Raw genomic sequence first — 22,949 nt, forward strand, 5'->3', positions numbered from 1 at the left:
ATTCGCAATTGGGCATTTTTTTATCTCAGTTGCAAGTCCACCCTCGAGTTGCAACTAAGCTCGTAGTTTTTGTTGTCCTAGTTACAAGTCCACCCTCGACTTGCAACTAGGCCCTAGTTTGTTTTATCCTAGTTCCAAGCCCACCCTTGACTCGCAACTGGGCTCGTATTTTGTCTTTCATCCCAGTTGCAAGTCCATCTTTGACTCGCAATTAGGATCATAGTTTGTTTCATCCCAGTTGCAAGTCGATCCTTGACTCGCAACTGGCTAGTAGTTTGTAGTTGTCCCAGTTTTAAGTCCATCATCTACTCAACTCAGCTCGTAGTTCTCCCAGTTGCAAGCCCACCCTCGACTCGCAACTAGGCTTCTTCTTTATTTTTCATCTTAGTTGCATATTCACTCTCGGCACGCAACTCGTTCCCCAATCTAGTTGTATGTTGTTGCAAATACATGTCAACTTTTCTAATACACATTGTTTATTTTATATATATATGGGGGTTTTAATACATGTTGAACTTTTTTTTAAATACATGATGAATATTTTTTGCAAATACAGGCCTGAGCAATTTTTAGAATATCAGGCAAACATTTTTCAAATTCCCGCTAATCATTTTTCTAAATGGTAGGATACATTTTAGAAAAATTAGGTGAACATTTTTTTACATTGCATAAATATTTTTTCTAGAAAATGTTGTACTTTTTTTGAAATGCGTGAAGTTTCTCTATAAAATTACTGCAAACATTTCTTTGAATGTTATGAAACCTTTTTTTTCATTGTATAATACATTTTTTAAACATCACAAACATCATGTTGAAATGCGTGAGCATTTTTCAAATGTCAATTTTTAAAAATGTGCAATCCATTTTTTTGAAAATGTATGATAAAAATAAAAATAAACTCCATATTCGTGTTTTCAAAAAATGTTTTGTAATTTTCAAAATTGTCCACACTTTAGAAACTATTCGGGGATTTTAAAAAATGTTCATGTTTCAAAATTTGATCGTGATGAAATTGTTCAGAATATCAAATTTTGTTCTTATTTTAAAGAAAGGTTAGAAACTACAAAGTTCATTCACATTTGAAAAAGACTGTTCGAAATTTTAAAATTGTTGGTGTTTTCAAAAATATTTGACATTTCAAAATTGTTTGGAATTTGTGAAAAAGGTTTCAGAATATTGCAATATTGTCTTCTAATCTCAACGCTCTAGTATGTTCTTATATGCTCCTATCTTCCTAAAAATCAATAGCAACTTTTGGTTGGAGTGGTAGGTGCGTGCGTTGATCACGAGTTCCATTCCTAGGCATTGTATTGTCTCTCTTGCAAAATTGTTTTACGACAGTCAGCCCGGCTGAAGGAAAAAAACAAATAAATAAAAAACGATGCGAAAATCTTTGCCTATATATATATATATATATATATATATATATCCCTAATAATAATCTCTCCCTAATAATAAAGCACGGATTGACTTTGTCGGGTTCACCGTCGCGGCATTTTTGCAGAATAGTCCTTGTGTTTTTTGCTATTTGACCCGCACTCCATGAAGTATGTTTGTTTAGGCAAAAAAACGTTTCGATCCAGCACCCTTCGTCCGCAAGGAAAAATAAATTGAGGCGTGCGGGGATCGAACTCGCGCCCTGCGTTACTATCGACGCGACGGAACCAGCTGGGCTGGCTGCCCTTTCTTTCCGTTCGATGGGATGTGCGGCAACATGATCTGTTTCCTTTGCCGCACAAGGATGGATAAGGCGAAGGGGGCAACAGATGCTGATGCGTGGGGGGAGAGAGTGGGAGGAGTGCGCGTACACGGGAGGCGGGCTCCGACGAACGGAGGCGAGCGGCGACAGGAGGCGACAGGAGGAGCTCCACGGCGACCTGAAGGCCAAGCTCCGCGGCGACCTGAAGGCCATCAGCCATGGCCGTTGTGGTTTCGCGTGCTCCCGCGAGCGGCTGCACGCTGGGGGGAGGCGGAGCTCGACGCAGCGCGCGAACCTAGCCTTGGTGCGACGGCGGCGCGGCTGCTGTCCTCCCGTCCAACCCGCAGCACGTCGAGCCTCACCGGAGTTCCTCCATGACGCCGGTAGGAAGCCCCTATCCCGCAGTCTCTCTCTGCTTCCTTCCCATGTTCCCTCTCTGAATCTTCATATTTATCCAGCACGGGCATTTGTACTAGCACAAATCTTCCTTCCCATGTTCTCTCTCTGCCCAGGGCGTCGCAAGCTTCCAGCGACGGCAGAGTTGCTGCTCCCGTGTCGTGATTGGACTCCGTGTTCTTCTCCAACAGCAAATACGTGTTCTTCTCCAACACCAATCAATGGATTTCCCGAGCCGGATTTGAGTTGCCTACTATAAGAAGGAAGGGTCCTCGGACCAGAAGCTCCATCACATCAAATCAAATCCCGTCGAAATTGCAATCTTCGTCGAAGCATCGATGTCGCCGCCGAGTTCGCCGGAGGAAGAAGCGCAGAGTTCGCCGGAGGAACAAGAACGTCCGTCCAACCATCCAATGTCGCTGCCGGCGGCTACAACAGAGGTATATATCCCCTTGATATTGATTGGATGCAATTCCCTATTTTAGATGTTGTTTCTATCGTCAAAACTGAAAAAGAGAGTCAGCTTCAGGCAGTTATTTTCAGTTGACATTATACTGAAAAATTTGACAGTGAATATTTTGAGCCATTCAGAAACATTGCCCATGATGTTAATATGTTGACTAGAGGCCTTTTTAGAGCAGCAGCAGCAAGTGTGCTCAAGTAAATTCAGTCAGTTAGTTAATCAGGCATGTTCTTCTTTCAGGCCAAGTGATGTTCTTCTTTCAGGACAAATGATTCAGTAAATTAGTGATGTTTTTATTTCATGAAAAATAATTCAGTGATGTTGGTCTTGAGCCGTTAGCTATGTAGCAACACCGTGTTAGGTGATCTCATCTCTGCTAACATTTACACTCGTTCAACCCAGCTAGAAACACCGACAGATAAACAAGCCTAATTAGTCAGTACAATCTCAAATCAAATAAGGATCAGGGAAGATTAAAGCAAAGGCAGATGCATATTCAGAAAGTGGATGCATTCTTTTCATTAGCATTATAACTGAAAGACACCAATCTAATTAATCTTGTTGTCAAAACAGAGATAACGCTCTACTGTACAGGCATTAGAATATTGGACATCTCAAGATTTGAAAGGCCAGAACTAACTAGCTTTGTAATGAAAGAAAAAAAAGAGAAGCATCTTATCACAAGATCCTCCTGAACATAAGAGTGGTAGTAGGTTTAATACCCCTTCTGGAGAGGCATAAGAATATCTTGTAGCTTTCCTCTTGTGAATTTCAATGTAACATCCCAAATTTTCAATTTGGAATGTTTTACAACTATTAGTTAAGCATCTATGCATTTTGTTTGAAATGTGTGGCATTTGGAAATTTTCAGAGGCATTTGAGTTTTATTTGAATTTGAATTCAACTTGGCATTCGAATCTTGTTTCAAATATCCCTGACAAATACTTGTTTAAAAGTATGAGAGGAGCTAACATGACACTCCAAAAAAAATGTCAGAAGAAAATATTGCCAAAGGGTTTGAATTCAAAATTTGAATTTTATTTGGAATTTCAAAAAAAAAATGTTTTTATAAAGTTTCTTTTTCGCCTCTGAAAAATAGTTCACCTTATAGGTTTTATTTTTTCTGATTTTATTGATATATATATGTCCTATACAAAAGTATTTTTTTTCTCTCTGTTTTTTTTCTGGCTTTATTTTTAAAAAAAACCTTAGCGGGCGGCCAGGCTAGCAGGCCCAGCCACCACCCGAGCCGCGGGCCAGTAGGCCGCCAGGCGAGGCGAGCGCTCGATCCCCACGCTCCCTTCGCTCGATCCCCTCACGTAATCCCCTCTCTCAATTTTTTTTCTTTTTCCTCTGATCGCTGGACCCCACAGCATCATCTCCTTCGTCCCGATACTCCCGTGCCCGTATCTCGCTCCGTTCGACGCTGGCCGCGTCCGCCCCTCTCCAAAACCCTAGCTAAAGCCTTCCCCTCGCCCAAGTAACACGTCCTATAAGTAGCCCTACCCGTCCTCTCGCGATCCCCTTCAAAACCCCTCTCTAAAACCCTCCACAGCCGCCACCATCTCCGTTCCGATCTCGCCCCAGCCACCGAAGTTCACCGCCGTTTTGCTTCACCGGTGAGCATCCCCAGCCTCTCTAACCTCTGCTATCGGTCTAGCCCGACCTCGCAAACCTTTTTGACATGTTTTTGTTCGTCTTCGTCATCTACAGAGGCCACTCCCAACCCCGCACGCTCCACCGGAGCATCGAGCTCCACCGCCTCGTCTTCGTCGTCTCCGCCGTCCCCGACATCCCCTCAGCTCACCGTCCACAGAAAATCGGACGCCCCCGAACACCCGCATCACCTGGACATCCTCGCCGACGCCGCCGACGACCGGAGCCCCGCCGCCCACCGGCCTCTCCTTCCCTACACGCCCGTTTCCTCTCTGTAAGCACGAGCGCACCCCCTCTGTTTTTTTAGATCGAATCGTTAAGTTAGATTAGATCGGTTTAGTAGATCGTTTTATTTTCTTTAGAACGGTTGTAGTTACGGTTTTTATTTGTGGTCCATTACGGTTCAGATCAAACCGGTAGATCGGTTTTGTTCTAAAAAAACGCACGTGTATGTTTCCTTCCGCCCGAGCGCTGTTTAGCTAGTTTCGGCCGAGCTTAGAATAGTTACAGATCGCCAACACCCTAGGCCCAGTAGCGTTGTCTGTTTTTTTTAGTTTTTTTTTCGTATCTGTTTTTAGAACAGAAAAGTTTTAGTTTTGTAAAATCTATATCTTTTAGGTTATTTAATATTTTTAGTTGATTCTTTTTGCTCTAGTTTGCAAATTTCTTGTAGTTTCTGTAGAAATTAGGATTTGCCATGTTTTAGTTAATAAAAAATAGTTTTATTTTAGTTTTAGTCAGATTAGATTTTCTGCTATAAATAGAGCTAGAATTATTATTTTTAGGTGATTCTTTTTGCTACTGCTTAGTTTTGACCATGCCTAGCAGTAGGAACTTGTTTTGGTATTTTAGATTTAATAAACAATTAGTTTTATGTCGAAATCAAGCTTTTCTTGTTTATTTAGCTAGCTACTGTTTTCCTACTGTTCTAGTTAGTAAATAATTTTATTTTTATTATGTTATAGTTTATTTAGATTAGTTTCTGTAGCTACAAAGGATGAACTTTTATTTACAGTAGAATAAAAAATTTATTTTATTTTCTTTGCTAGCATTGTTTTAGGCATAATAGGAGTTCTATAATAGCTTTTGATGTGATTCTTTTTGCTCCTAGTTTGTATGATGTTTTTCCTTCTGTTAGTTAGCAAAACCAATGCTTAGGTTCTGTTAAGAAAGGTTTTAGTTGTGTAAAACTATTTCTTAGTTGTTGCTTGATATGATGAAAACCTTGATTTGTTTTCTCCGAGTTTTTCTTTGGTTTTGGTTTGAGTACGTGGGTGTTTTACTTCAACTTGCTGTTATGTTATATTGTGCTATACTTATTTGTGCTATTGTTTGACTCGGTAGAATTTCCGGAGTGCGAAGCCTGCTATTACGAGTCGCTAGCTTTCGAAGACCGTCAGCCAGGCAAGTCATTTGATCATGTTTTTACAATACCTATGATTTTATTGCATTAGAGTTATACCTCCCCACCATGCATGCAGTAGGAGAATTTTGTTAAGTTATGTTCTTAAGTAGTATCATGAGGTAGGATGAACCCTTCTCCCTTGTTACCAATGCCCGGGACGATGTAGTTTATTTTGCTATGCTCGTAGACGGGGTTGGTTGAGTGATTCATAAGGGAGATGCGAGAGTCAAGATGATGACAACCCCATGACGTCAAGCTCAAGATGGACTTCAAAATTCACTACTGGGTGGAGGACGGTTGACGGGCACCCTGGAGAAACCAGCGGATGGCCGGGATGCATGGAGAAGCTCCATGACATCTTGCGGAAAGCTTCACCCAGCCACGAAGAGATGGATGGATACCCCATTGACCGGAAGCTTACCTGTGCAGCCGCAAGCCATTATGGGCTCTGGCTGGGTTGACCCTAGGCGTGACTCTGGCCGGATGGTGCTACGAGATGTAGAAGAACGGTAGGATTGGATGGGCACCGGCAGTGGCCCAGAGGAACCCTTCGGAAGACCCTGTTTCGTTCGTCCCGTCTTCAAACACCAGGCAGTGCGAAGACTTAAAGGAGGGAACGATTCTTGCGGGTAAAGTGCACAAACCTCTGCAGAGTAACAACCTAATCGATTAGCCGTGTCCCCGGTTACGGACAACTGAGCCTCTGGAATTGGAGTATTTCGCATATCTCAACACTGAACTTAATAAATTAATTGAGGGGGTTATTTAAAAATTGGGAACGAGACATTGGTTGGCGGAACCATCTCAATAACTACCAACATTTTGTAGTAGTTGCAAACAAGTCCTTGTCGTAGGGAAAAACCGGCTTTTTCGCAAAACAATGAAACTTAGAGTCCCACAGCCAAATTGCATATAGTATTAGTAATTTTATTGTTGTTCTCTTTTCATGACTTGCCAGCATATTCAAAATGCTGACCTACACGGCTGCAACGTCTTATGTTGCAGAGGATTTTTCCGACCAGGAGTGAGGCTACGATCCCCGCTTGGCGATTGCCCTTTGGAGTCGGATGGACTCGCTATTCGTCTACGCTTCCGCAGCTTTATTTAATTTATTTCTCATGAGTTGGCCTTCGGCCGAATTTATTATGATGTAATAAAGACTCGATATGAGAATCGTGTAATAAATTCAGGTGTGATTGAACTTTGAATCTTTGCATCAATGTACTGTGTGTGCCAGCATGATCTTGGGATGGTACAGCTACACAGAGACTTGACCGATTTCGGGTCGGGTCATTACAGAGATGGTATTCAGAGCACACGCTGACCGTAGGACGTAACCCCTAGGATCGGAAAGCCATAGGAAGAGACTATTTTATTTTATGTCCTTACCATTCCGTAATTCTCCCCTGTTCATTCCTGACTTCTCTCCGATTTTCAACATTCTAGATGGCCGCCGAGTTCACCCCAGTTCTGCTACCGGAGTTTTGCCAGCCAGATGAGACGATGCTTCTCGGCAAGAAGCTGGTTCAGATCGTGAAGAAGCTGAAGATTGCCCTGCCCTCAATCACCGGGAAGCCTATCAATGCACTTCCGACGGATACCCGCTACAGGATTATGGTGCACATTCCAGGGAGGACCTTCGGAGGACATTCAGAGCCCATTGACTTTGAGTTTACCGATTTCACTTGGATCCTCGGTAGAGACATGGCGATTTATCGTGCACTTGGACATCTCCGAGAAGAGTACAGGGCCGAGCTCGACCCATCAGACCTCGCCATGATTTCTCGTAGATCTAGGAATGGAGATATCATCCGTACCGTAGAGGACGACTCCATTCTTTCATATGTCCAAGACTTGGAGAGTCTCATCAGGAACCGGGAAATCCAGACGCGCCGAAACTCAAAGGTACACAGGAGGTTGTTGTTCCGTGAACTGGAACTGGAGGAGAAAGCACGCGCGGACTTCCTTGAACATGAAGAATAAGTCAAGGATTTTATGGAGAGAATCGAGGTTCGGGATAAATATATTGCCACACTGGAGGAGAAGATAGACCTGGGAGAAGACCTTTTTCCGAGTGGAGATGATGGACCTCTCATAAGCAATGACCAGGATTATGAGAGAGCTCCGCCGAAGGAAGCCGCAAGAGGAGACGCCGCACCAGAGGACGCCGCACCGGAGGACGCAAGAATAATTGATGAAGACATTTAGTCGACCGCCATGTTATTATTATTATTTTTTCGTCGATCAGTTAGGGCGTTATTTTCGATTAGTCGTGAGATTTTTTGTAATCCCAGATTGAACCTTGTTTGAGATGAATGAATAAATGATTGGTGTGATTATGATTGTGCATTCATATGGGTAGTGCTATTTTCTCATTAGACCCTTGTTCTGTTCTAATTTCTCATCCACTCCAAAACACCAGATGCCTCCGAGACGTGACCCCGGTTTCAACTTTCCGCCGGAGCTCACCCAGCTGATCCAGCAGCAGAATGCCCTGATGCAGATGCTCATCCAGAACCAGAACAACAACAACAACAATCCACCGCCACCACCCCCTGTTGACAACTTGACCCGCTTCCTAAGGCTGAATCCGCCAGTGTTCTCTAGCAGCACTGAGCCGATTGTGGCCGATGATTGGCTCCACAAGGTCGGAAGGGAGTTAGCCACTGCTGGATGCACAGATGCAGAGAAGGTGCGCTTTGCCGCACATCAGCTTGATGGACCTGCAGCTTCTTGGTGGGAGAACTACACCGCCACTTATCCGGCCGCCACCGTGACATGGGCTGAGTTCCAGCAGGCCTTCCGCACCGCTCATGTCTCAGTTGGAGCCATGAGTCTGAAGAAGCGTGAGTTCCGCAACTTACGCCAGGGGAACCGTACTGTGGGGCAGTACGTGGATGAGTTCAGCAAATTATCTCGCTATGCCCCAGATGATGTGGCCACAGATGCCGCAAAGCAAGAGAAGTTTCTCGAGGGACTCAATGATGAGCTAGGAATGCAGCTAATGGTGGCTACCTTCAACAACTACCAGGAGCTGGTAGACAAGGCCACCATACTTGAAGGCAAGCAGCAGCAGATTGATAGCCGCAAGCGGAAATATGGACAGGGAAAGTACAACTCCGAAGCTCAGCAGAAGCCCCGCTATACCCCATACTCAGGAGGACCATGGAGGGAATGGGAACAATCGCAACCACGACAACAACTCTAAGTTAGGCAATGGAGGCAATGGCAACCAGCACCGTCCTGCTCCGGCTCAGAAGGATCTGAGTCATATCACCTGTTTCAAGTGCCAGAAGACAGGACACTATGCCACCGATTGTCCGGAGACCAAGCAGAGGAATGGAAACGGCAACGGCAATGGAAGCTCAGCAAAGAAGCCCAACCCTTTTTCTCGTGCTCACGTGAATCATCTTGACGTGGAGGACGTCTATGATCAGCCAGACACTGTGGTTGGTAAGTTTTTATTAAATTCACATCCAGTATTGGTACTCTTTGATTCCGGTGCAACACATTCATTCATATCAAGGGTAGTTGTGGAAAAGTACGGGTTGCCCACTAGAACCCTTAGAACCCCGCTTCAGGTCACTTCCCCAGGAGGAGAGATGACGGCAGGCTTAGGCTGTCATTCGACCCTCAGCATCGGAAACCATGATTTCCCCACAGACCTCATAGTATTGGAATCCCAGAGTTTGGATGTAATTCTAGGCATGGATTGGTTGACCAAGTTTGAAGGAAACATCGACTGTGCTCGCAAGACGATTTTGCTCACCACCCCGAAGCAGAAAAGGATCAAGTATGTATCCAAACGCACACCGATGAAGAATCGGGTGAATTCCCTCACGGGTGTTGTTCAGGAGGAAGTGCCCGTAGTGCAAGATTTTCCCGATGTGTTTCCAGAGGAATTACCAGGAATGCCACCGGACAGAGACATTGAGTTTTTGATTGAGTTATTACCCGGCACAGCCCCAATATCCAAGAGACCCTATCGGATGCCCCCGAATGATTTGGAAGAGATCAAGAAGCAAATTAAGGAGCTATTGGAGAAAGGATATATTCGCCCAAGCTCGTCACCTTGGGGAGCCCCAGTTCTTTTGGTAGAAAAGAAGGATGGAACCCTGAGAATGGTTGTGGATTATCGTTCATTGAACGATGTGACCATCAAGAACAAGTACCCTCTGCCGATGATTAATGATTTATTTGATCAACTAGTTGGAGCCAAGGTATTCTCCAAGATCGATCTTCGATCAGGGTATCATCAGTTGAAGATTCGTGAACAGGATATACCCAAAACAGCTTTCACCACCAGGTATGGTTTATATGAGTATACCGTCATGTCATTCGGATTAACTAATGCCCCTGCGTATTTCATGAGCATGATGAACAAGGTATTTATGGAATATCTGGACAAGTTCATCGTGGTGTTCATCGATGACATATTGGTTTTCTCCAAGAGCGAGGAAGAGCATAAGGAACATCTGCGTCTAGTTCTGGAGAAACTCCGGGAACATCAGTTATATGCCAAGTTCAGCAAATGTGAATTTTGGCTAAAGGAAGTCGGATTCCTCGGACATGTGATTTCAGGAGAAGGAATAGCAGTCGACCCCACCAAGGTCGAATCGGTCACCAACTGGCAGTCCCCCACCTCAGTCAAGGAGATCCGCAGTTTTCTCGGACTCGCAGGATATTATCGGAGGTTTATTGAGAATTTCTCCAAGATTGCCAAGCCCATGACTGAGCTGTTGAAGAAGGAAGCCAAGTACATTTGGACCGAGGATTGTGAAACCAGTTTTCAGGAGCTGAAGAAACGTTTGGTTACCGCCCCGGTGCTAATTTTGCCGGACATACACAAGGATTACCAGGTATATTGTGATGCTTCTCGTCAAGGACTCGGAGGAGTGCTCATGCAGGAAGGAAAAGTTGTAGCTTATACCTCCAGACAGCTACGACCTCACGAGATGAATTATGCCACACACGATTTGGAGTTAGCAGCCGTAGTGCACACGCTCAAGACTTGGAGACATTTCCTCGTCGGAAACAGTTGTGATGTTTACACGGATCATAAGAGCCTGAAGTATATTTTCACGCAGAAGGAATTGAACCTCAGGCAGAGGAGATGGCTTGAATTGATCAAGGACTATGACATGAGATTGCATTATCACCCAGGGAAGGCAAATGTTGTAGCAGATGCCTTGAGCCGTAAAAGTTATGTGAACACCCTCATAGCTGGAGGATTACCTCAGGAATTAGCCGACGATCTCAGAGAGCTCCAACTGGAGATAGTACCGAGAGGATTTGTCGCCACCTTGGATATACAGTCCACTCTGACCGAAAGAATCCGTGAAGCCCAGAAGACAGACAAGGAAATTGCAGAGATAAAGGAAAAGATGTGTAACGGAAAGGCGAAAGGTTTTCATGAAGATGAGCACGGAACTTTATGGTTTGAGGATCGCATCTATGTGCCTAATGACCCAGAGGTCAGGAAGTTAATTCTTCAGGAGGCCCATGATTCACCATACTCGATTCACCCAGGCAACACCAAGATGTATCTGGATTTGAAGGAAAGTTTCTGGTGGACAGGTATGAAGAAGGATATTGCCGAGTACGTAGCAGTATGCGATGTTTGTCAGCGAGTAAAGGCGGAACATCAGAAGCCGGCAGGGTTACTTCAACCTTTGCCAATACCCGAGTGGAAATGGGAAAAACTTGGAATGGATTTTATCACAGGATTACCGAGGACCCGTTCAGGTTATGATTCTATCTGGGTAGTGGTTGATCGCTTGACCAAGGTAGCTCATTTCATTCCCGTGAAGACCACATATACCAGCGCCAAGTTGGCCAAGATATACATGACCAGGATCGTATGTCTGCATGGAGTTCCGAGGAGTATCGTGTCAGATAGAGGAACACAATTTACCTCAAAGTTTTGGAATCAGTTGCATGAAACTTTGGGTACGAGGCTGGAGTTCAGTACAGCTTTTCATCCGCAGACAGATGGACAGACCGAGAGAGTCAACCAGATTTTGGAGGACATGTTGAGAGCCTGTGCGCTAGACTATGGGTCTAGCTGGGATGGCAACTTGCCATATGCAGAGTTCTTGTACAACAACAGCTATCAGACCAGTCTGAAGATGGCCCCTTTCGAAGCTCTATACGGAAGGAGGTGTAGAACACCATTGCTGTGGGATGGTGTTGGAGACCGAAAACTTTTTGGTCCCGATCTTATCAGAGACTCCGAAGAGAAGGTCAAGCTGATTCGAGATAGACTCAAGATAGCACAGTCGAGACAGAAGAGTTATGCCGACAGTAAACGCAAGGAGATAACGTATGAAGTTGGAGACCGAGCATATCTCCGTGTGTCCCCACTTCGTGGAATCAAGAGGTTTGGTGTTAAAGGAAAGTTGGCACCCAGGTTCATTGGCCCCTACAAAATCCTCGAACGTCGTGGAGAAGTCGCTTACAAGCTGGAATTGCCGGAAGGATTGTCCGGAGTTCACGATGTCTTCCATGTTTCTCAGCTGAAGAAATGCCATGCTGAGATGACCGAAATTCCGTTGAGAGACACAGTGCCCCTAGAGGCCATACAACTCGACAGTGATCTGACTTATGAGGAGAAACCCGTCCGAATTCTCGAGACCGCAAACAGAGTCACCCGCAGCAAGATCATCAAGTTTTGCAAGGTTCTGTGGAGTCATCATTCCGAGGAGGAAGCCACCTGGGAGCGAGAAGAAGACCTCCGCCGAGACCACCAGCACCTATTTGCTAGCCAACCCGAATCTCGAGGGCGAGATTCATCTTAAGGTGGGTAGGTTTGTAACATCCCAAATTTTCAATTTGGAATGTTTTACAACTATTAGTTAAGCATCTATGCATTTTGTTTGAAATGTGTGGCATTTGGAAATTTTCAGAGGCATTTGAGTTTTATTTGAATTTGAATTCAACTTGGCATTCGAATCTTGTTTCAAATATCCCTGACAAATACTTGTTTAAAAGTATGAGAGGAGCTAACATGACACTCCAAAAAAAATGTCAGAAGAAAATATTGCCAACGGGTTTGAATTCAAAATTTGAATTTTATTTGGAATTTCAAAAAAAAATGTTTTTATAAAGTTTCTTTTTCGCCTCTGAAAAATAGTTCACCTTATAGGTTTTATTTTTTCTGATTTTATTGATATATATATATGTCCTATACAAAAGTATTTTTTTTCTCTCTGTTTTTTTTCCTGACTTTATTTAAAAAAAACATTAGCGGGCGGCCAGGCTAGCAGGCCCAGCCACCACCCGAGCCGCGGGCCAGTAGGCCGCCAGGCGAGGCGAGCGCTCGATCCCCACGCTCCCTTCGCTCGATCCCCTCACGTAATCCCCTCTCTCAATTTTTTTTCTTTTTCCTCTGATCGCTGGACCCCACAGCATCATCTCCTTCGTCCCGATACTCCCGTGCCCGTATCTCGCTCCGTTCGACGCTGGCCGCGTCCGCCCCTCTCCAAAACCCTAGCTAAAGCCTTCCCCTCGCCCAAGTAACACGTCTTATAAGTAGCCCTACCCGTCCTCTCGCGATCCCCTTCAAAACCCCTCTCTAAAACCCTCCACAGCCGCCACCATCTTCGTTCCGATCTCGCCCCAGCCACCGAAGTTCACCGCCGTTTTGCTTCACCGGTGAGCATCCCCAGCCTCTCTAACCTCTGCTATCGGTCTAGCCCGACCTCGCAAACCTTTTTGACATGTTTTTGTTCGTCTTCGTCATCTACAGAGGCCACTCCCAACCCCGCACGCTCCACCGGAGCACCGAGCTCCACCGCCTCGTCTTCGTCGTCTCCGCCGTCCCCGACATCCCCTCAGCTCACCGTCCACAGAAAATCGGACGCCCCCGAACACCCGCATCACCTGGACATCCTCGCCAACGCCGCCGACGACCGGAGCCCCGCCGCCCACCGGCCTCTCCTTCCCTACACGCCCGTTTCCTCTCTGTAAGCACGAGCGCACCCCCTCTGTTTTTTTAGATTGAATCGTTAAGTTAGATTAGATCGGTTTAGTAGATCGTTTTATTTTCTTTAGAACGGTTGTAGTTACGGTTTTTATTTGTGGTCCATTACGGTTCAGATCAAACCGGTAGATCGGTTTTGTTCTAAAAAAACCGCACGTGTATGTTTCCTTCCGCCCGAGCGCTGTTTAGCTAGTTTCGGCCGAGCTTAGAATAGTTACAGATCGCCAACACCCTAGGCCCAGTAGCGTTGTCTGTTTTTTTTTAGTTTTTTTTCGTATCTGTTTTTAGAACAGAAAAGTTTCAGTTTTGTAAAATATATATCTTTTAGGTTATTTAATATTTTTAGTTGATTCTTTTTGCTCTAGTTTGCAAATTTCTTGTAGTTTCTGTAGAAATTAGGATTTGCCATGTTTTAGTTAATAAAAAATAGTTTTATTTTAGTTTTAGTCAGATTAGTTTTTCTGCTATAAATAGAGCTAGAATTATTATTTTTAGGTGATTCTTTTTGCTACTGCTTAGTTTTGACCATGCCTAGCAGTAGGAACTTGTTTTGGTATTTTAGATTTAATAAACAATTAGTTTTATATCAAAATCAAGCTTTTCTTTTTTTATTTAGCTAGCTACTGTTTTCCTACTGTTCTAGTTAGTAAATAATTTTATTTTTATTATGTTATAGTTTATTTAGATTAGTTTCTGTAGCTACAAAGGATGAACTTTTATTTACAGTAGAATAAAAATTTTATTTTCTTTTCTTTGCTAGCATTGCTTTAGGCATAATAGGAGTTCTATAATAGCTTTTGATGTGATTCTTTTTGCTCCTAGTTTGTATGATGTTTTTCCTTCTGTTAGTTAGCAAAACCAATGCTTAGGTTCTGTTAAGAAAGGTTTTAGTTGTGTAAAACTATTTCTTAGTTGTTGCTTGATATGATGAAAACCTTGATTTGCTTTCTCCGAGTTTTTCTTTGGTTTTGGTTTGAGTACGTGGGTGTTTTACTTCAACTTGCTGTTATGTTATATTGTGCTATACTTATTTGTGCTATTGTTTGACTCGGTAGAATTTCCGAAGTGCGAAGCCTGCTATTACGAGTCGCTAGCTTTCGAAGACCGTCAGCCAGGCAAGTCATTTGATCATGTTTTTACAATACCTATGATTTTATTGCATTAGAGTTATACCTCCCCACCATGCATGCAGTAGGAGAATTTTGTTAAGTTATGTTCTTAAGTAGTATCATGAGGTAGGATGAACCCTTCTCCCTTGTTACCAATGCCCGGGACGATGTAGTTTATTTTGCTATGCTCGTAGACGGGGTTGGTTGAGTGATTCATAAGGGAGATGCGAGAGTCAAGATGATGACAACCCCATGACGTCAAGCTCAAGATGGACTTCAAAATTCACTACTGGGTGGAGGACGGTTGACGGGCACCCTGGAGAAACCAGCGGATGGCCGGGATGCATGGAGAAGTGCCATGACATCTTGCGGAAAGCTTCACCCAGCCACGAAGAGACGGATGGATACCCCATTGACCGGAAGCTTACCTGTGCAGCCGCAAGCCATTATGGGCTCTGGCTGGGTTGACCCTAGGCGTGACTCTGGCCGGACGGTGCTACGAGATGTAGAAGAACGGTAGGATTGGATGGGCACCGGCAGTGGCCCAGAGGAACCCTTCAGAAGACCCTGTTTCGCTCGTCCTGTCTTCAAACACCAGGCAGTGCGAAGACTTAAAGGAGGGAACGATTCTTGCGAGTACAGTGCACAAACCTCTGCAGAGTAACAACCTAATCGATTAGCCGTGTCCCCGGTTACGGACAACTGAGCCTCTGGAATTGGAGTATTTCGGATATCTCAACACTGAACTTAATAAATTAATTGAGGGGGTTATTTAAAAATTGGGAACGAGACATTGGTTGGCGGAACCATCTCAATAACTACCAACATTTTGTAGTAGTTGCAAACAAGTCCTTGTCGTAGGGAAAAACCGGCTTTTTCGCAAAACAATGAAACTTAGAGCCCCACAGCCAAATTGCATATAGTATTAGTAATTTTATTGTTGTTCTCTTTTCATGACCTGCCGGCATATTCAAAATGCTGACCTACACGGCTGCAACGTCTTATGTTGCAGAGGAGTTTTCCGACCAGGAGTGGGGCTACGATCCCCGCTTGGCGATTGCCCTTTGGAGTCGGATGGACTCGCTATTCGTCTACGCTTCCGCAGCTTTATTTAATTTATTTCTCATGAGTTGGCCTTCGGCCGAATTTATTATGATGTAATAAAGACTCGATATGAGAATTGTGTAATAAATTCAGGTGTGATTGAACTTTGAATCTTTGCATCAATGTACTGTGTGTGCCAACATGATCTTGGGATGGTACAGCTACACAGAGACTTGACCGATTTTGGGTCGGGTCATTACATTCAAGATTTATAGGTTCAGTTTGGTTCATCAGGGGGCTTCCGTCTGCTACTTGTGTCTGGTTCATCTGGGGGCTTCCATTTTCTGCTGCTGTCTGGTTCATCATGGGTTTTGCATTGGTGGTGCAGCTCTGGTCCTTCAACAATGAAAAGAAAAATAGAATATGAGGAGAAAAATACTGACATGCTTGTTAATTCAAATAGTTGAGTAAGAAGTACACATACTGCCAGCATTTGCATCACACCGGGCAGCCTATTATCGAGAGATCTGACAGTTGTAACGATCCCCTGTCCAAAGAGGCAAAGATCAGGAAGAGACACATTAGTTGCTTTGCTTTAGTATGTGCAGTGACGACGGTTGAGCATTCCACATGATATACAAGATTGTGCATGTTCCTCAAAAGCAATATTTTAACTTCACAGTAAAATGCTGAAAAATAAGCTGGAGCTCTTGCTTTCTAAAACACATACAAACTGCCATCTACACTAAACAATGGGGCTTCATGTATAAACTGGAGCAATAATATTAGGCTGATGGAACCGACATTAGTAGCAAAAAATAATATTGTCTCCTTTAAACAATGGTACTGCCACATGATGCATATCATGGTTCTCTGAGCTTGGATAAATCCAGTTTATGCAATAACATCCCAACTGTAAACTCAGTATGATGTACTAACAGTTGGAGGTTTACATTTTATTTTTGTTGTGACTGCAGAAATTAGATGACATCGCTCAAGTGAACATTGTAGAGGATTTTGATAACCGACCTTCCAAAAAGGCAAAAATTTCCGAATCAAGTGTTCTGGAGCCATCACCTATGTCACCAACTATGTCAACATCTTCTCCAGGTTCAGAGTGTTTTGAATCAATTGTGCCGGAATCAGATAATCAGATGAATCATGATACATTATCATCACCTAGATCGACAATATCTCCTGTTTTTCCATTACATGATGTTAAGGAACCAGATTCACATAAAGAGATCAAAGTTTATGATTATCTCCCACAAGGTATTTGTTTAATTTATTATGTGTGCTTCGTATACAATATATTCTTAAATTATTTGATTTTCTGCAGACTATACATTGACCGACCATGATCTATGTGCTCATATAGCAATAGAATCATCTTTGAGAAAAGAATTGCTGGTTCAGATAGATGGAAGTTCTGTCTTGCAACATCAATTGATGTGCCCGCTAGATAAAAAAGAGTGGGTAAATGATGATGTAAGTACCCTTACTCAAACAGGAAAAAGTTTCTAATCAGTAATATCAGTTAGTAATGTATTTTTAAATTCTTAATTATAGGTGATCAATGCATATGTATGTTGTATAAAGGACCAAATACATCTCCAGAATGATAATAAAGTATATTTTGAGAGTCCATTTGTTACCTCACTATTTAAACGAGATGGCACCCTTGGAATACAAGAAGATAGTGCCTTCATGACAGAGACTGTCCTCGAATGTATGCAGCATGACATGGTAATATCCATATTCATAATTTACATGTTCTAGGTTTCATACATTTTCATTTACTATTTTCCTAATTATCTTTATTACAGATTAAACTTCCAATAAATGCCAGCAACACACATTGGTATCTAGCTGTTGTGAATACAAAAAAACGTGAAGTTCAAGTACTAGACTCGTTATGCTGGAATTCTGACAGAGATGATCTCGCTAATACGGTTAGTTACATCACAATTTTTAATATACTTCGCTGATGTGTATCATTTCTTCTTACCACTATTTTATTTTTAGCTACGAGGAATACAATTTCATTTGGACCTTCTTAAAAGTCAAAATTTGGTAAGCGACGATTGGAAAGACATTGATCTTACTGAATGGAAGATCACAGAACAATTACAAAAGGCAATTCAAAAAGATAGTTCTTCATGTGGTTTATTTATGGTTAAATTTATGGAATATTTCACCGGATATGCACTATCCTACCCAATTACACAGGTATATATCCTTTTTTGTTTTTTAATAATAAAAGGTATTTGGTTTTCTTTTTAATTTACTAATAATTGTTCGTGTTGCACAGGAAATGATTACTTCTTTCAGGTTTAAGTTAGCTAGCATACTATTATGTTGGAAAACAAACACTGCAGCAATGACTACAATCGTTGAAGAAAGTGAGGATGACACCAAGGGAGATCCTGATGATGTTCAAATATTGGAAAGTTTAGATAATTTTAAAAAAACAAAACAAAAATTACCATTATCTGTTGAAAATAAATACAGATCACTAATATCAGTTCTTTCTAATATGACCTTACATGAGTTAACAGCTAGACTCTGTAGCTTCATTAAATCAATCAATTACACCGAGATTTTAGAGTAAGTCATTTTAAATTAGTATTGCAATTGTAAAGTATGTTACTTGTTTTCTTAATGGTTTATTTTCTTACTTTGTATCATGATCAGGAAAGTATGGATCCATAGTTCAAAACCATATCCAATTAGCTTGTCTCTAAAAAAACTACAAGGAATGCTAAAGGATTATTTACCCATGGACCGAGATTGCTTTAATTTGATCGTACGGAAGATTATGTTGGATGACATCCAAACGACACAAAAAAAAGCAATTGATAGCAAAGCATTATCTGCACATGAAATTTTGGGTATGTTTTTATATTCATTATATACTTTTTTATATAATGATTTTTTATCATTTTAACCAATTATTTTATATATTAGATGACTACTGATTATGGAAGGCACCCAGATTACCATAAAAAGTTAGATGTGGAGCAACTAGCAAATTCTATTCGTAGTTGGTCTGGTATCAATATTTCAACATTTAAATCGGTACGAGCACTTTTATATACTTTATAGCAAAAAAAATATTGCATCTAATATGTAGCCTATTTCATATCCATATTCCAGTACAAACCATGGATGAATTCATTCTATTCACATTGGACCAAGATACCAGAACAGTGTACATTTTGGACCCTACTCCTATTAATCCAATGTACCGATACAACCCACTCGCAAAATATATGAAAAAAATTATATGGATTTCCGAACACTTACAAAAAGCAATGTCAAAAGCATGCCCTGGGTCTAGATGGAACGAGGATATTCGCCTATGGCAACATAAAATCCTAGATGATATTCCAGTTTACAACAGGTATTTTTCATAAGATGAATACTAGATACTGATTATTTGTTGATTTGAGTATGTAGAAAATATTAATAAAGTGTATTTATATTCCTATATAAGGGAATTGTCTGGTTATCTTGTTCCCCTATTCATGTCCACATGGGAAGACGAAAGACCACATTTGCCATTTTTAAAGGTAAATATTGCAACCGTATAGACATGTGCTTCTATGATTATTATACATCTGATGCTGATGTCATTCTTTTACAAAAAAATGAATAAATAGGATGGATATGAACTCAGAAAACTAATTTTGGGCCAAGTGCTAACATTCAAGGATAATGAATGTGAAGATAACATGCCTGCTGGTGTACTGGAATTCATCAATTGTATTAGGAAAATCCAAAGTAAAACTGGTATGTCAAATAGTATCAATTCATCTCGAAATGTCAAATGACTCAAATATCTAATTCCAATATGCTAACCTTGTTTTCCTACCAATATGCTTCTGTAGGGAGCTCAATCAGTGGAAGGTGATTTGCCAGAGAGATTTCTTGCAGCCAACGGTTAATAGGGAATGAGCAGGGAGACAATGAGCATGTAGAGCTGGATTTTTTTACCTTTGAGAAATTAATACTGGATTTTGGTTTGTACTTAAAATATCACTTATATATATGTAGTAAACTTTTGGAGCTTGCCATGATATACATTTTTTAGGACTGCCAATTATAAGAGATGATGGATTGCTTTCAAATTCGATGTTTGTGGGTTCAGACATGACAATACTGTGGAAATGACAAATAGTACATAATCGTGTACTGTGTCGACCAATAATTATTTTATAGTTTGTTGCTATTGATTTTATTTGGCTTCAAGTGTTGCACAATGGCACGTGGAGTTATATTGACTATTATTGAGCTTAGGGTCGTTCAATCTAGCTTCAACTACATAAAACGATAACCACATAATTTTGAGTTGAGATTGATCCCAAAAAATCTTAGATCAGGATGTTCTAAAAATCAGGAGAGCCAAAGAGCCTGATCCACCACTCTTCGGTTGCCCAAATAGGAAGGCCATGGAAACCCTCTCCATGCTCACCTCTTGGACAATCACATCTTCCAACTCAAGGGTTGTCAAAAAAATGTGGATGAAGCCGTATAAGCTCACGTTCGCGTTTAAGGCAAGCGAGTCACGTCAAAGGGTCGTCAAGCAGACGTGTTTTACGATTTCATGTTGACTTACAGATGTGTTTGACATTTTACTGTTGCTACTGTCACAGTATCAAGCAAAGCATTGGAGGTATAGTTGTTTGACTTCAGCCTTGTTAGCTTTGCTTCAATGTATACCAAAGTTTTCGCACAAATCACAATTACAGTTGAATCCAAAACCTAAATAAGCAAAATGCCAACAATTAGAGTACCATAACTACTAAGTACCATAACAATGATGAGAAACTATGACAAAAAATTCTGAAAAGATCCTGATGAACAAACCTCCCATTTCGTCAGTGTATCGAGGGGATAAATCCTTAGGGTCTTGTTTGTACTGCCCTACTGGGATCAATCATAGGGATTCCATCCAGACCAATCTGCAGTATGAAAAGTAAAATTATCAAATTGATATAGAAAAGACTTGCTCTTTACATTCTAGAAACCACTAATTTTACATCCACATAAACAATTAATCCTCGACATTTTGAAACCAACGCCGGAATTGAGACTAAACAATCGATGACATTACTTACTAAAGGAAACAACATCGTTTTGCAGAGCTTGGCATTCTTTGATGGAATAAACTAATGCAGTGGTATGCTTTTGTGAGTTGGACGATATCTTGTTACACGGCATTTGGCGATGGCTGAATAAGTGTGTTCCGTGTGGTGGGGTTGATATTTTGAGTGTTTGCATGTATTGGCGTGGCTTATGTCATACTGGTTTATTTAGTTTAACGGTGGTCGTGTGTTTTGGTGATGACCCTTTTGTTGTAGATGGCGATGGCTGGTCTGCAGTCTCTTGTTGTTGGGGACAGGAACTTGACCATCCGTGTGTATGTTTCGCGTTTGTGGCATCACCGTGGAGACGCTGATGACGGTCCTATCAAACACACTGACATGGTCCTTTTGTATGCCCAGGTATATGATTTCTCCAGCCTTGGCGCCTGCATTGGTTGTAATTTTCTTCAGCCTTCTATGCTTGGTAATTATTGCATGTTGTTTCTTGGCCGGGCAACCACATCTATGCTGAGATTGGTGAGAAGCTTGTGCCTAAGTTTATGGGCAAACTAAAGGCAGGATGTGCATATGAAATTTCACAGTTCTTGGTGTTTCTGAACAAATGTTATTTCAAGCCTGTCTATGCGATACACATGATCAGGTTCAATAGGTTCAGTACGGACGATCCTAATACTGATCCAGAAGCTCCGTTTCCCTTCTGCACCTACTCACTCACTAAACTGTCACGCCTCCCTGCACCTCTCGAGACACCTGAATTCTTCACAGGTGTGTTTCCTACACGATCATTGTCTTCGTTTGTGACCACGATGGCGAAGAGAGTGGTAACACCGATGGGTCGCTTGGAACATGCGAGGATTTATTTTTTCCCGTTGCAACGCACGGGCATATGTGCTAGTATATATATATATATATATATATATATATATATATATATATATATATATATATATATATATATATATATATATATATAATAAAGCACGGATTGACTTTGTCGGGTTCACCGTCACAATACGCTTCCGCCCAGTCATATTACGCTTTTACGTTTATGTTTTGGAATTAACTGATGTGGTACTAACGGAACAATTCGTTTTTGCCTCCGTGGTAGCACGATGGCAGACTTGGGCCTGCTTTAGTCCAGCCCATACACGTACAACTTTTTATAATCTCTATCTCTATCAGTCACACGTTTTGTTCATTGGGCTTTTTGGGCTAATGGACTCGCCTGAGTCACGTTGCTGCACGCTGCCCCCTCTTTATGTTTCTCTCACTTCTTCCTTTTTTCCCTAAAGAAAAGAAATTCTAATCTCAATTCCTCTACAACTCAGAGAAGATTTCTTTACAAATTGGAGCAGAGCAAGGGAATCCCGTCAGCTATATTTCGCCTGCGTCGCTGCCGAAGACGCAACCCTAGCACACCGAAGGACACCTCGCGAGGAGAGCACGCACGCGGGTCGACGCAGCCGCAGGTCCGCCCCCGCCACCAATCCCCTCTCTTCCTCGCTTCGTGGCACTGGCGCATGCCACCCTCACCCGCGCTGCTGCTGGACGGCGGGGCCTTGTGGCCTGCCTCGCTCGAAGCAGCAACAGGGGCGACAGAAGCAAAGAAGCCGTTGGTATTGGGCGGCCGGATGGAGGCCGCGTCGCCATACGAGCACGCGGACGATGCTCCTGCGGTGGCAGCGGTGATGGCCGGACTCAGAAGTGCTTTAGGGAGGAATTGGATGGGTGGGAGCAGCTGCGGGTGGCGTGCGGCAGGGTCAATGAGATAGTCGACGATGGGAACACCAGTTTGACGCCGACGTGAGAAAAGCAAAGAACAGAACGATGCGTGGCACCAATTCCTATACTCAAGTTATCTATACGCCGACGTGAGAAGCATTTCCCCTATGTTCGAGGCTCCCGACACTTACCCTGCAGCTACCTGGCGAGTTTAAGGCAGATTCGAACGCAGACAACATAACATATTATTAGGGGCAACAGTGTGCTAGATGGCCTGCTCCTGCTGCCACCCCAGCAAAGTGTACTGCTATAGCCAAGTCGTGGGAGAAACCACCCGAGGGCATGATGAAATTGAATTTTGATAGC

At 42.5% G+C, this 22,949-nt stretch overlaps 2 long non-coding RNA genes across 3 annotated transcripts; both read left to right on the forward strand.

Moving 5' to 3' along the window:
* Positions 1-1,790: 1,790 nt before the first annotated feature.
* LOC120975769 (uncharacterized) lies at positions 1,791-17,237 on the forward strand. 2 transcript variants are annotated; one of them, XR_012180973.1, is made up of 3 exons: positions 1,791-2,082; positions 2,158-2,535; positions 16,731-17,237. It is a non-coding gene; the product is annotated as an uncharacterized lncRNA (long non-coding RNA). The 2 variants fall into 2 exon arrangements; XR_012180974.1 differs by having other exon boundaries at positions 2,212-2,535.
* Positions 17,238-17,328: 91 nt separating this feature from the next.
* On the forward strand, positions 17,329-19,522 carry LOC120976683 (uncharacterized). Its single transcript, XR_012180975.1, has 4 exons — positions 17,329-17,982; positions 18,065-19,156; positions 19,250-19,325; positions 19,416-19,522. It is a non-coding gene; the product is annotated as an uncharacterized lncRNA (long non-coding RNA).
* Positions 19,523-22,949: the final 3,427 nt, after the last annotated feature.

This window comes from Aegilops tauschii, chromosome 3 (genome assembly GCF_002575655.3).
Source record: "Aegilops tauschii subsp. strangulata cultivar AL8/78 chromosome 3, Aet v6.0, whole genome shotgun sequence".
Lineage (NCBI taxonomy): Eukaryota > Viridiplantae > Streptophyta > Magnoliopsida > Poales > Poaceae > Aegilops > Aegilops tauschii.